At 50.2% G+C, this 12,571-nt stretch overlaps 1 long non-coding RNA gene across 8 annotated transcripts in view; it reads left to right on the top strand.

The window, feature by feature from the left end:
• Nucleotides 1-12,224, top strand: part of LOC106782976 (uncharacterized) — a 93,502-nt gene extending 81,278 nt beyond the window's left edge. For 2 of the 8 annotated variants that reach the window (XR_011436963.1, XR_011436962.1), the window contains exons 2-7: nt 84-220; nt 799-902; nt 1,986-2,046; nt 2,445-3,284; nt 8,402-8,568; nt 9,380-12,224. This is a non-coding gene — a long non-coding RNA (uncharacterized lncRNA). The remainder of the gene's footprint in view (nt 1-83; nt 221-798; nt 903-1,985; nt 2,047-2,444; nt 3,285-8,401; nt 8,569-9,379) is intronic. The other 6 variants (XR_011436965.1, XR_011436964.1, XR_001380425.3 and 3 more) reach the window with 6 other exon arrangements.
• The last annotated feature ends 347 nt before the right edge of the window (nt 12,225-12,571 follow it).

Here is a 12,571-nt window from a genome sequence, read left to right as displayed (position 1 = left end):
AAAATAGGTTAATTTACTATATTCCCTGCATTTGCCCTTCCAGCTGAAATTTTCCTCACTTTTTTTCCCTTTCACTTTATTAGGTTAATAAAACTCCGTTTTCAAGCATTTCGCTGCCCCAGGAGGGCAATGAGCCCCACGTCCAGTGCATCAAGTTCCTAATGAGTGGCCCTGGAGGCGGCAGCCCATCCATTCCAGAAGTTCGCTCTGCCTCGTAAAGGTGAGACCCACGGGCGGCGGCACTGTATATTTGGTCTGTTGGTTTCCCAAATTCTCTTGCCAGCTCAACTGTCACTTCTCGGGATTTATACGGGGCCGACAGCACCACGGGGCAGCTCCCCTCTGCAGCGGAACCCTCCTCCCCTGCCCGCCCCTCACACACACCACACACTACGAGCCATAAAATAATGTTACTGCAATAAAATGCAATAGAAATGTGTCGATGCCAGCAGTTTGGAACATTCCAGCAAAAGGGCTGTGGGAAATGCCTTCGTTTACATTAAGGAGGGAAGCGCTGGCAGAACAGGGGATAAAATAGTGTGAAAAAGGCTTTTAGTAAGAAGAAATAGTCTGGTATTTAAAATAAATAAATTAAAAATAAAATGGTGTGTGTGTGTGTGTGTGTGTGTGTGCAGTCTCTAAATTCTTTTTACACATACATTTCTGCTTTCCCTGGTTCATTTTTGGTGTTTCAGAGAGAGACTGGTGAAGAAGAAAAGTGGATGTCACTGGCCGTCCGGGCCTGGGGACTGGGTCTTGTGTCTTTCTAGAACATTCTTCTTTTTCTTCACCCTGCAGTCTCTCTTGCCTTCGCCGAGTTGTCAGGACTCAGCTGCTCCAGGCTTGGGGCCGTGTCTGCCCCGACATGGTTGGAAGACCAGACTGAGCCCCGAGAGCTCCAGGTACCCACATGAGCTGGCGGCCGGGGAACCAGAGCGAGGCGGTGGGTGGGGCGGGCGCTGGGTGTTGGGGTGCCCCCGACAGCCCTGCCTTGTAGGCTTTTGTAATTAGTGTCCTGGTTCCTCTTCTCTGGTCGGAGCCTCCAGGAAACAGCTCGCCTCTAACGAACGGCTCTCTTGCGGGGCATGTGCTAATAAATGGCTCCATGCGCCCTCTAACTGCTTCTACCTCTCCTTCCAGCTGCCCGCCGTGCCTAGAGTGTGGGAGGGACGGCGCATGGAGGGGAGGTGGTGCTTCCTCTGCAAGCAGTAGGGGGACAACGGGACGGCCGTCTTGCCTTCCCGGGGGTGTCCGCTGCGCTTAATCACCCACTTGGCCACCAGGCCAGTGAACAGACCCCATCCAAACAGTTGGCTGGGACCTAGGGGACTTCTTTTAACCCCTGGGATGAGGAGCGATGAGACCTCTCCCAGGCTATGCGGGAGTGGTAAGGATGGCTGTCGGTCTTCTGCAATCTCCTTGCACGTGTGGAGGAGGAGGATTCTGGAAGGTGTCTGAGGTCGAGTGGAGCGTCCGTGGCTGGCTCACCCACGGGGAGACTGGCACCAGCCGGCACCTCCGTTCTTCAACGTGAGGAAGACACAACGTAAATTGCATTGCCCTCAGCAGTGACCTCAGAGTGTCCCCACACCCCAGAACTTGCACCCCAGCCTTGCACACTCTTGCCTGTTCCCGCCAGGCCCAAGGATTTCTCGGCCGTGTCGGTGCCTTAGAGTCCGCATACGGGAGGCCAGGAGCAGCCGTTTGGATTGGGGCTCGGAGGGAGCAGGCCTGGTCACGCCCCTGAAGCCCCTCCACCGGGGGCTGCCCTTTCGGGGTCTCCCCGGTCCCATCTCCAGGCGACAGGGGCCTGGCTCCTGCGCACAGGTTCCCACGAGGGGCTCCCCTGCTCCCCCGCACGCCCCTCTTCCCGGGCCCTCGCTGAGCATTAGATTATCTTCTGAAAATATACTCTGAAGGGTCTTTGTTTTGTTTTATTTTCACTACTTGACACTCTTGAATAAAGGAGGCCATTTGTCTTTTAGGCAGAAGGATTTCAACAGTTAAACTGCACACTTTGAGAGGATTGAGGCTCCATGCGCAGAGGTAGTTTTGATTTTTTTCGTCACGAGTTTATTCTTGTCTCCGCTTCCCCCTTAACTCTGCAGCTTCTCCCCCCCCCACCCCCCAACTAATCCTCCATCTGCAGTGCCCTCCAGCCCCCTCGGGTCCAGCCCACCTCCAGCTCCGCAGACTGAAAGGAGCATTCACGCCCGGGCCATCTGTTTGTTTAAGCTCACCCGTGTTAGTCCATGTTAAATGCAACAGAATGGAGAAAAATGTAATTCTCTGTCGGCTTTTGATCAAAGAGAGGACTTTAAAAAAAAAATTCAAGATGGATTTCTGAAGGACAATGTTATACACATTCTGTGTGTTTCTGAGCTTCAGTGTTTAGTTGATTTGGGGGGAAAAAACCCTTTTTTTAAATCTCTTTTTGATCCCAGGGAGAAAACACTCTCACAGACACATCTCGGCACCACAGACGTTGCAGGACGGCACTTTTCCCCAGGCTCCTCAGCTGTGAAGCGTAAGGGTGTTGCCTTTAAATGGATCAACAACGCGAGAGAATTTGAAAGACGGCCCAGCAGCAACGTGCAAACCCTGTCTTGCTTCTGTGGGCATTCAAGGCAGCGTCACTCTTGTTTGGGGCTAATTCAGGACGAGGATGCTCGCCCCCGCTCAGAAACACGCACACGTCCACGCTCGCTCCATCCATCTCGGGTTCGCGACCAGTCATTAAATGTACAATCTCCCCCACTCCCTCGGCTTCAGAGCAAATGCAAATAAAAATCGCTTAAAATGGTTAACATTTCCTGTCACTGAAGGCATTCGTTCGAGGTGGGGGTCGCTGAGTTTTAAAGTGTATTTTCATAGGAAGACTCAATTCAGACCCGTGGCAGGAACTCAGACCGTTTGGCAGAGGGAATTTCGGGGTTTTCGATAAGCCTCCATCCGTGGCAGTCAGTCGAATGATCCTTTATATTCTGTGGTTGTAGGAGAGAAATAGCCAAATTCGAACTTAGATTAACCTGGGGCCCAGCTCAGCTCACAGGAAAAAATTAAAATATGTTCTCTCCCCCCACCTTCTCCTTCCCGCACTCTCTTTTCCTTTATTGGAGAAAAACCCCAAATTTGGTGTTTTAATTTGTGGTGTTTCCTCTATTGACTGTTTAGCTAGTGATTTTGCCAACTTCCTGGATGTTCATTTCTGATTCTGCACAAAAGAGCCACATTTCCTTTTGAAATCAGGACCAGGAGACAGACAGCTGCAGACACTGGAAATTGTGAGTACCCGGTCTTTCTCCTGCGCCTCTCTGACCCCGTTCGCCCGCCCTGTCCTGCCTCTCCTTTCTCTCTCTACCAGTTAACTGTCCCTGGGGCTCCCCGCCGGAGCCCCTCCGGTCAGCCCTCAGCGCCATTCCCCACTCTTAGGAAAAGAGACTCTACAATTTCTACACAAACATGGGGAAGGAAGGGCGGGCGAGCGTGCTTAGCAATCGCAGTGACTTCAGTTTTCATTTTAAGGCTCCGAAAGATGGAGAAAGTAAACAGGAGCAGGCTGGTTTATTTCAGGGGCGAACAGTGAGTCCCTACTGAATTTGCCTAATAAAGTGAATTTTTAAAATATTCCTTTTCTCATTTCATTCCAGCAGAAAACGAGTTTGCCTTTATAATGTCCAGACCTTTCAAACTCTATTGAGTGAGAAATTAAGTTACAAAATGTAAATACTTTGGTAGATACACATATATATGAAATGAATATATATCTGTGAAATGAAGTAATTTGTGACTGTAACATAACAGTGAACCTGACTTTAGGCTCCTAGGACGCTTAAAAATTTTTATGATCTGTAATAAAGGAAAGTAAGGTTCAGCGAGAATGCTTCTTTTTTAAAATGGGGGAGTTGTGATACTTAAAAAATTTAATTGTAATTTTCATTGAACATAAATTGTCTATGTTTTTAAATCTCCCGAGCATCTTGTCAAGGATTTACAAGGGAGGATTGTAAAGAAAACATATGTTAATATTCTGGGCCACAATTGACTTCTTTCCTTTCCATGAAACTATTCCAAGGGGTATGGGAAATTGTAAAACAATGTTGTTCTCTCAGGAAACAGATACCCTGACTTTAATTACCAAGAGAAAGCAATTAATGCTCAAATTTCAAGGCAGATCCAGTGATCAGCGAGGAGCAGGAAGGAGGGAAGCAAGACACTTATTTGCATAAGAAAATCCAGAAATCGACATCAGGCAGATGTATAATCGGAATGTGATTATATTTATAAGGAAGAGTTACATAAACTTCAAAAATGGTAGTTGTTTTGCTTAAGTGCCTGAAAAAAGAATTTAGAATAATATTTGGGTTATCCCAGTTTTGTGCTCTTGTGTTCGAGAAGCCTTGTTAGGTTAAAGAAATCCAAATGCGCGATGTGTGTGCGAGTGTGTTTGTGCGAGTGTGTTTGTGTGCGTCTCCTCTACGCCCCCAGCCCTGAGGAAATGCGGGGAGAAAAACGTGAGAGCTGACCAGTGCAAAAACCCCTTCTCTGCAGAAATTTATAACTGACATAAAACTCTTAGAAATTAAAAATAGCACTTCCCTTACTTTTTTTCCTTTTTGTGGGGTTATCGCGGGGATAGGGCGATGGGCTGGAGACACTTTTCAAAACTGCTCCAGACCAGAGGTGTGAAAAAAAGGCTATTGCCACTTTCCTGCACTTTTGATAAGAGCGTCTTGTTCTTGTTCTCGGTCCGTGAAGCTGTGTCATGGTACATCTTAAATATATTTTCTAGGCTTTCTAATTTGCATTGCCGAAACAGAAACCTTTTCCTTCTCAGGGAGGGTCCCCTGTTGTCCAGTAGATGGCGATGTTACTTCTAGAGTGATCATGGGGGTGGGGGTGGGGAGGGTGGTTTAGCCCGAATCGTGTCAGGTCCCCCCTCACCTCTCTAAGAGGGTGACCAGTGAGCTCTAAAGGGAAGAAGAGAAACTTTCTGAGGCCTCGCCTGAAACGTGCCACACCATCCAGGAGTATTTAAGTATTTAAGCCAAATGTTAATTACCAGTGTCTCTCCCTTGACGGCACCCAGCTAGAGTTCAAAGAAATACTTCCCGGAAATGTTCGAGATAAAGAAGGAAGAAGCTTAGCCGCTATTTCAATATTTTATCCATTGCCTGTCTATGTTTTAAGAAATAAAAGATATCCTTAACGATCTTCCTATAATAGCTATGAAGGATGTACAGGTTACAGTACTTCATGGAATTTTATATGCGTACAAATGGCCAATTAAAATCAGGAATGTGCACATAATGATATTGGAGTCTCCCCTTCTCAAAAAAGTGTCTCCTTTTGTTGTGGTGAACGTATGTGGGAACATCCACCCTGGATGCTGTATTTCACTGTATCAGCACCTGCTAAAATGGTATCACCAGCTTTTTACAGCTTTTAAACCACCTCCCAGGAATGACTGCAGGATAACCCCTCCTCCGCTCCCACTGGGAAAAGTTCCTGCTTTATTTCAAAAGCAAACAAACATTTTTCTATCCCCATCTCTTGCTAGAGCGAATCTCAAATAATGATGAACACATTCGTCAACATATTTAATGCTAAAATGGTTTTCAAACATTTTAAAACATGATTTCCACGTTTTGATCCTTCAAGGGAGAACGCGATGTGTTTTATGGAATAATTTGCCATAGCATTTTTTTAAATTTAAACAGAAATAGTGCTCATGTTGACAACTATTTTAAATAAACTGAGATTCCGCAACAGCAACAAAAAGATTTCTTTCTTTTCCTAAAAATGATGCTATCATTTGTCCTTGGAAAAGAAAAAGATGCAGGGGAATTCATTTGGCTCCAAATGTAAAATACTATTTTAAGACACAGAAATATATAAACGGGGTACCGCACACCGACTTACTGCAGCACGTGTGGTAGTAATTAATCATGTATTGTTCTTTGAAAATTTAATTGAATGACATGCCAACTTTTATACCTGTATGTATTTCCAAACTGGGAAGTGACCCACTATTCATAACTCAAGTCTGCGTATTAATAAAATGATCGTGCAAAAAACCAGCTGTTTAAATAAATTCTGTTCTGCTTTAAAGATTTTGCCCTTTGGGGAGAGAGTCATTTAAGTATTGAGTGGCAGTGACCAGGGAACAATAGTTAAAATGAAAATAAATCTTCCTGAAACTTGTTCTAATTTTCTTGAGCAAGATACTAACCCATAAAAAATAAACACTGTTTATTGAACCATGTTTGTATCAAGTGAACCTCTGTAAAATGATACGACGAAAATCTGAACTTGCCCGTCCCCAGCACTTTGTTTCCCCAGCAGAACAGGGAGCGCCATTTGAGACACAGAAACTGAAGAAAATAAAATTAGTCATTCTGGAGAGAGACCCATTCAGACTTGTGCAGGCCCAGGGAGGTGATCGTATTAGAATTAACACAAAAAAATGTGTGTCACTTGGCACCTTGGCTTACGGGATAATTTAATTACACCACCCATTAATGTTGACTTACATTTCTGCTCCGGCCAACCTTCTTATGATCTTGTTTATTTCCAGAAATCACGTTTGTGACAGCTCTAACAGGCCATTCAACAGCGAACATTTTCTCATTTAGTTGAAAATATTTCAGGTTTCAGAAACCCAGCAAGGAAAAGCACTTTCAGACCATGTATATGAATAAACTTGTCCGGGGCAAGATTTTTTAGAAAATGAATTCAACCAGCCTATTTGACCAATTTCAGCCTAAAATATTTTTATGTTTCGATTTGCCAATCAGGCTGATAGGACCTCAGCTGAGGCAAAGATTATTGCCTCTTCTGGGCTATATATATTATATATATATTTTGCTTTGTTTTGTTTTTGGTGGAAGGGTATAACGTGGACTGGGTACCATCTTTGCGCATGGGTTTACAGAGATGCACGGAAGCCTGCGTTACCAGCCAGCACGTCGGACTGACTGCACACAGCACCAGCTGGAGTGACGGCCCTATTGTAAATTCCTAGTCCTGTATTTGTAAACTTTCCGTTTTCTGTTTTTTGAGAAGTCACGTTTGATCTCCGCCAGTGAAGATGGGGGGCATATTTATTTCTCTCTTAACAGCTGAATGCAATCAGGGTGCTTATTTTGTGTTGTGTTTTAGTTAAAAGGTAAAAGAGAAGAGACAAACACACCCAAACAAACCAGAAGACGCATTTAGTACCCAGTCTCCCATCCCGAGCAGACAGTGCCGTCAGCGGGGGAGTCGTGCTGGCGGGCACCACGCGTTTCCCCGCCTCTCCCGTGAAATTCCCCTGGAAGGAGATGGGGAGTTGTGGGGATTCCGTTTAAGGGTCAGCTAACGTGTTTAAGCTGCGTGTCAGGAAAAAGGAGGCTGAGATCCTTTGTGCAAACAACCGCCAGAAACGCAAACGCCTGCCTGTCTCTCAGAAACGAGCTTGCCCAACGTCTTCCGAGGGGTCTGGAGAAATGAGCACTTGAGGCCACCCTTTCAGTGGCCTTGCCGTCACAGCCTCTGTGGGAGGCATCCAGGCAGGAGCTATGCGAGGGCCCAAAACATTCCAGGGTGAATCTCCTCCAGGAGAGGGTCGGGCACCCAGGTCTGTCCCCGGGCTGTGGCCGAGCCTGCTTGGTGAGGAGACGGAACGCATCCCCGTCCCGGCAGCTGTCGCATGTCCACAGAGCAGGAGCTCGCCCAGTTCCACAGCGCTGGAGGCCCAGCCTGGACACGGGCTCAGACAGTGCCCTGCTGCTCTTACACGGCAGTGGCACGCCCTGATGTCCCCATAGCACCACACTTTCTTGGAATCCTAATCTCGGACACTCGGTCATTTAGCAGATTCCTTACTTTTCTGAGGTGTGAGTTGACTGTCTCCTCCACCTGGAATCTGGGCGTCATGATCGCTGCATACTTACAACAAGGGTTGATATTTATCCAGAGGCTGCGATGGGACAGGTGTTGCCTGGGATAACAGGATGGCGCCTCCCAATAGGTCGCTGGGGTAGGGAGTGTCATTATCTCTATTTGACATTCAGGAACTGAGTCCCCGGGCGGTTGGGTGGAACCCCCAAAGTGCCACAGCTCATGTGGCCTGGTGGGGAGGACTGGGCATCTGAATCCAGCTAGCTGGATCACAGACCCCACTTTCTTAACCAGGGCCTCCGAGTGCATTGCTAAATCAGTGTTTGTTGAGTGACTAGATGAATGGGTGACTTTGAGAGGCAGTGGGGTGTAATGCCCGGAGTGAAGTTTTCAGAGCAAGGCAGATTTGGGTTCAAAGAGGGCTCCACTCCTCATTTGTTGTGACCTTGGCGAATGCCTTAAATTTTCTGAGCCTCGGTTCCTCCTACATAAAATTGAGCTGGTCATCTTCCTTTTTCAGACTGTGAGGCCTTAAGGTTGTGAATGAAGAGGCTGGGACCATATAATGTGCTGGATAAAGACTGCGTCACCACCGTCTCTGGGCCAGTTCCAGGAAGCCCGGAAATAAATGGGCAGATGGGCTGCCCGGCATCGCATCTCGGCCACCTGCGACCTGAGCGACCCTGGGTAAGTCTTCTGGACTTTGCTGGGTCTTGGTTTTCTTTTCTGTTTCTGCCTCAAAGGCTGGCAGAAGGAAGGAGAGCCAGGCACATAATAAATACCAAGCACACGTCCGCCCGGTGGCCCCACGAGGGCGTTTCCACATCCCTGTGGCGCTCTCTGCTCATGGCTGCCACGGGAAGCGGGGCCCACAGACCAGCAGTGTCAGCACGGCCTGGGAGCCTGTTGGAAATGCAGAGCCTCAGGCCCCACCAGCCCTCCTGAGCCAGAACCAGGGCCTGGCGCACACTGGCCTGGCCACTGGAGATGCGATGCCCTGGAGCAAGTGGGGGACAGAGGCCACCTGTCTCTGAGGGGGCTGTGGCCCTGGAGCTCCCTCTCTGCGAGCTGCCCGCCCTCAGCCCCTCCCTCATCCTCCAGCATCTGCTCTGGCCGCAGGGGCTGCATTTCGAGGCTCTGGGTCACCCCGCTTCTGGCAGGGTCTGGGCTGAGAGGCACAGGAGAGAGGCCAGAGGGAGGGCTGGAGGAGGGGGGGGGGTCCCTCCCTCCCCCTCCCCCCACCGTCTCCTCCTCCCAGCTCGCTCTCAGCAACGGTGCTGCTCGCTCCCTGGGACAGGCCCGGGCCAACCCTGGCTGCTCTCTGTCCCTCCAGCCCAGGGGCGCTACCTGCTTCAGGACAGTGCTTGTCCCCCGGGCTCTGCTGGTTGCCGCTGAGCTTTTCCATTGCCAGAGCAACAATTTCCACGTATTGAATTCTCTGTTCTAAATACTCAGCGAAGTTTCTGTTTTTCTTGGTTGGATCTTGTGTTCCACCCAGGCTCACGCCGCAAAGGGTAGGGGTCTTGGAGTCACATGGTTTGGACAAGTCCTGCTGACTTGTGCTGCGACCCTGGACAAGTCACTCTTCAGACACCCAGGGAGGAACCGGGCTCAGTGAGGCCCCTTCTCGCCCACTCCGAGGCCTCCTCTGGCCCTGGCCCAGGCCGTCCTGGCCCGCAGCAGCTGGAATGCATGAATGGCCTCAGGTCTTCACCCTTCCCTGGTCAAGCCCTTTGCCGAGGGCTCTGTTGCTCCTTCTACCAAGAGGCGGGTAGATTTCCTCGTCCCCGGCGTCTGGGTTTCACCATCTGACTTGCAGTGGGATGTGCAGACATCGTGCGAGCAGAGGCTTGGAGAAACACTCACCTGTTCCCACTAGCCATCCTGCGCCTCTGCCGTCAGCGTGAGAAATGCGCGTGCTGGCCCGAGGAAGGACGAGAGGTACGCAGAGGGAGTCGCCCGTTCACCCCAGCGGAACTCATGGCTGCGTGAGTAAGTCAGCCCAGCCAACGTCAGCAGGGACACCTGGCTGACCGCCCCAGATGCACCAGCAGTAAATGCCATCCTCACACGCCCTGAGGTTTTGTGCTTTTCTCACGCAGCATGAGTGTGGGAAGAGCTGACTGATGCATCATCGCCAGGGGGATGAGCAGCTCACTTCCTATTGCTCCAGAGGCAGGAGATGTGGGATAAACTGGCACTGAGAACAATGTGTGTGGAGCCAGGCAGACCTAGACTGGGATTCCAGCTCTGCCCCTTCCTGATGGGTGTCCTGGGGACAGTCGGTGTTTCTCTGGGCCTCGGTTTTGTCCTCTTTAGAATGTGGATAATAATAGAACTTACCTCATGGGGGGTGTAGGGATTGAGATGATGTATGTAAAGTACCTAGAACATAGTTAGCACTTAGTAAATGTGATCATTATTATAAGCAGAAGTAATGATAACACTGTTATAAACAACCACCACCACAATCCAGCCTTTGACTTCCTCTCTCCACTCCCTGACACGTGCCCACAACTTGTCATTCCTCAAACTCTCTATGTACTCTTATGCCTCAGTGCCTTTGCACATGCCATTCCTTCTCCTCCGACTAGTGAATCTCCTCCTTTCTTCAAGACCCCACTTAAGTGCAGCGAAAAACTGAAGGTTGATTATCTGAGCATTTCACTCTCCCTCCTGTCCTTTTTGGGTTGTTATATGCAAGAGCATATTTTTCCTTTAACTCTGGGTCATCTTGGGTTAGCCATCTCTCCGTTGCGGGGTGTGAGAGTTCTCTCACACCTGGGCCCACGTGATGAAACTCTCACGGTTGCATTTCCCCGAAGGTACGAGATGTAAGGCCACAGCATTGTGGCAGAAAAAACACTCACGTGGCAACACGAAACTTTGCTCTGCCAGATCTCCAAACACAAGGCCGCCAGGAAGCCCCGGCACTCACCGACTGTTCGGCTGGCCGGCCGCTCAGCGGGCAGCGGATCTTCATGGAGCAGCTGCTCTGCGCCAGGCCCTGGGGCGGCTCTGGGTTTACAGCTCTGAACAACAGTAAGGTCATTCCGTGGCGCCCACAGTCCCTCGGGAGGACAGACAGGGCCTGGGCCGCTGCAGGCAATGGGGGAGCTGTTTGATGGGGCAGTGGGCGTCTGAGTGGAGATGTGAGGAGTCAGCCTGGAGGGGGGCGGGGCAGGGGTATCCCAGGCACTGGGGAGGGGGGCTGGGACCTCCCAGTGGGCCAAACGGGAGAGTGGACTGTGAGGGGCCGTGCTCGGAGGGCCTGGTGAGGCCAGAGCACAGAGGCCAGGGCGGGTGACTGTGCAGGAGCAAGCAGGTGAGGTCTGGTCGCCCCCATTCTGCAGACGGAGACACCCAGAGCCTCTCCTGTCCTGAGAGGCATCTCCATTAGCCACCACGTGGGGAGGAAAGGACAGGTCCAGGGGTGCTGCACTGGGTGTCACATTTTGGGAAACCTGGAGGCTGGTTTCACCAAGGAGATAACCAAATAACTAAAATAAAATAAACAAATAAATAAATAGTGAGTAGAGGCAGCTCACTTTCTGGCGTCGCCAAGAAGACAGAGAACATTGTGATTGGATGGCATTGCTGTCAATCACCTCAGATAGGCAAAGGGGAGGCGGGGCCCTGGCCTGGGTGGGAGTTGTTTCCATTGAGACTGGCTCTAACCCCTTGTGTTTGCTCCTCAAAGATGCGGGGGTGGTGGCAGCTCCTTAGGTTCAGATGCACGTGGGTAGATCAGTTGGGAACTTGTTCAACCGAAAACGACAGCGGGGCTGGTCGTCTCAGGCAGGGGAGGCTGGAGGCAGGTTGTCGGGCAGGGACCCCGGCTTCATCCATCTTTTGAGCTCTGTGCCTGTAGGCACACATGACAAGGTGAGCACCACAGCTAGGAGGCTCATGTCCCAATCCAGGAAGGATAGAGTGAAGGGGGAAGACGCACTGTCTTGTTCTGCAAGGACTGTCTTTCGGCAGCTCACCTCCACCGCGTTGGCTGGGGCCATGTCACCTGACCACTCTCCACCGCAAAGGAGTCTGGGAAACTGCATATTTTCAGTCGGGTTCATTGCCAAGCCAAATAAAACCGGAATCCTGTCAACAAGGAGGAATGGGGTGGAGAGCAGATGTGGTCCGGCGACCAGCAGAGGGCCGAGACCGGCGTGGGTCAGGGCTGACTCCTGCGCGATGCTCCCTGGATGCAAAGATGAGAGTGACACTTCTCTTTACAAAAACCCTTCTGATGAGGTGCTTCTCTCTTAGCATTCTGAATATTTCACTCACGGCCTCATTATAAATAAAATGAATTAATGTGTTTCTGCGAGTTTGGAAAATAAGGAATCGGTGTTTTTGGCCAAGACGTCCCTTCAGGTAGGTAGCTTCTTTTATAGCTGTCATTTTACAGAGAAGGAAACTGAGGCACAGAAAGGTTGGGGGATTTGACCAGAGTTACCAGGGGGTGAGCATCAGAGTGGGGTGTGGACTGCAAGCGCCCGCCCGCCCCATAGCCCTACAACCCCAGCCTGTGGTGGTGAGGGCGCCCTGGGGGAAAGGCTCAGGGTGGCGCCCCTGGGTGCATGCGCTTGCTCAGGAGGTGGGTGCCGGCCCTCTGCATCACAGCCCTGGGGTGCCCACTGCTTCCCTCCTCTCCTGCTGCCCCCATGCCTCTTCTGGGCTCCCAGGT

Source organism: Equus caballus, chromosome 3 (assembly GCF_041296265.1).
Source record: "Equus caballus isolate H_3958 breed thoroughbred chromosome 3, TB-T2T, whole genome shotgun sequence".
In the NCBI taxonomy this organism is placed as follows: domain Eukaryota; kingdom Metazoa; phylum Chordata; class Mammalia; order Perissodactyla; family Equidae; genus Equus; species Equus caballus.
Note: the sequence above shows the minus strand (reverse complement) of the source record. Positions and strands in the feature narration are given on the sequence as shown.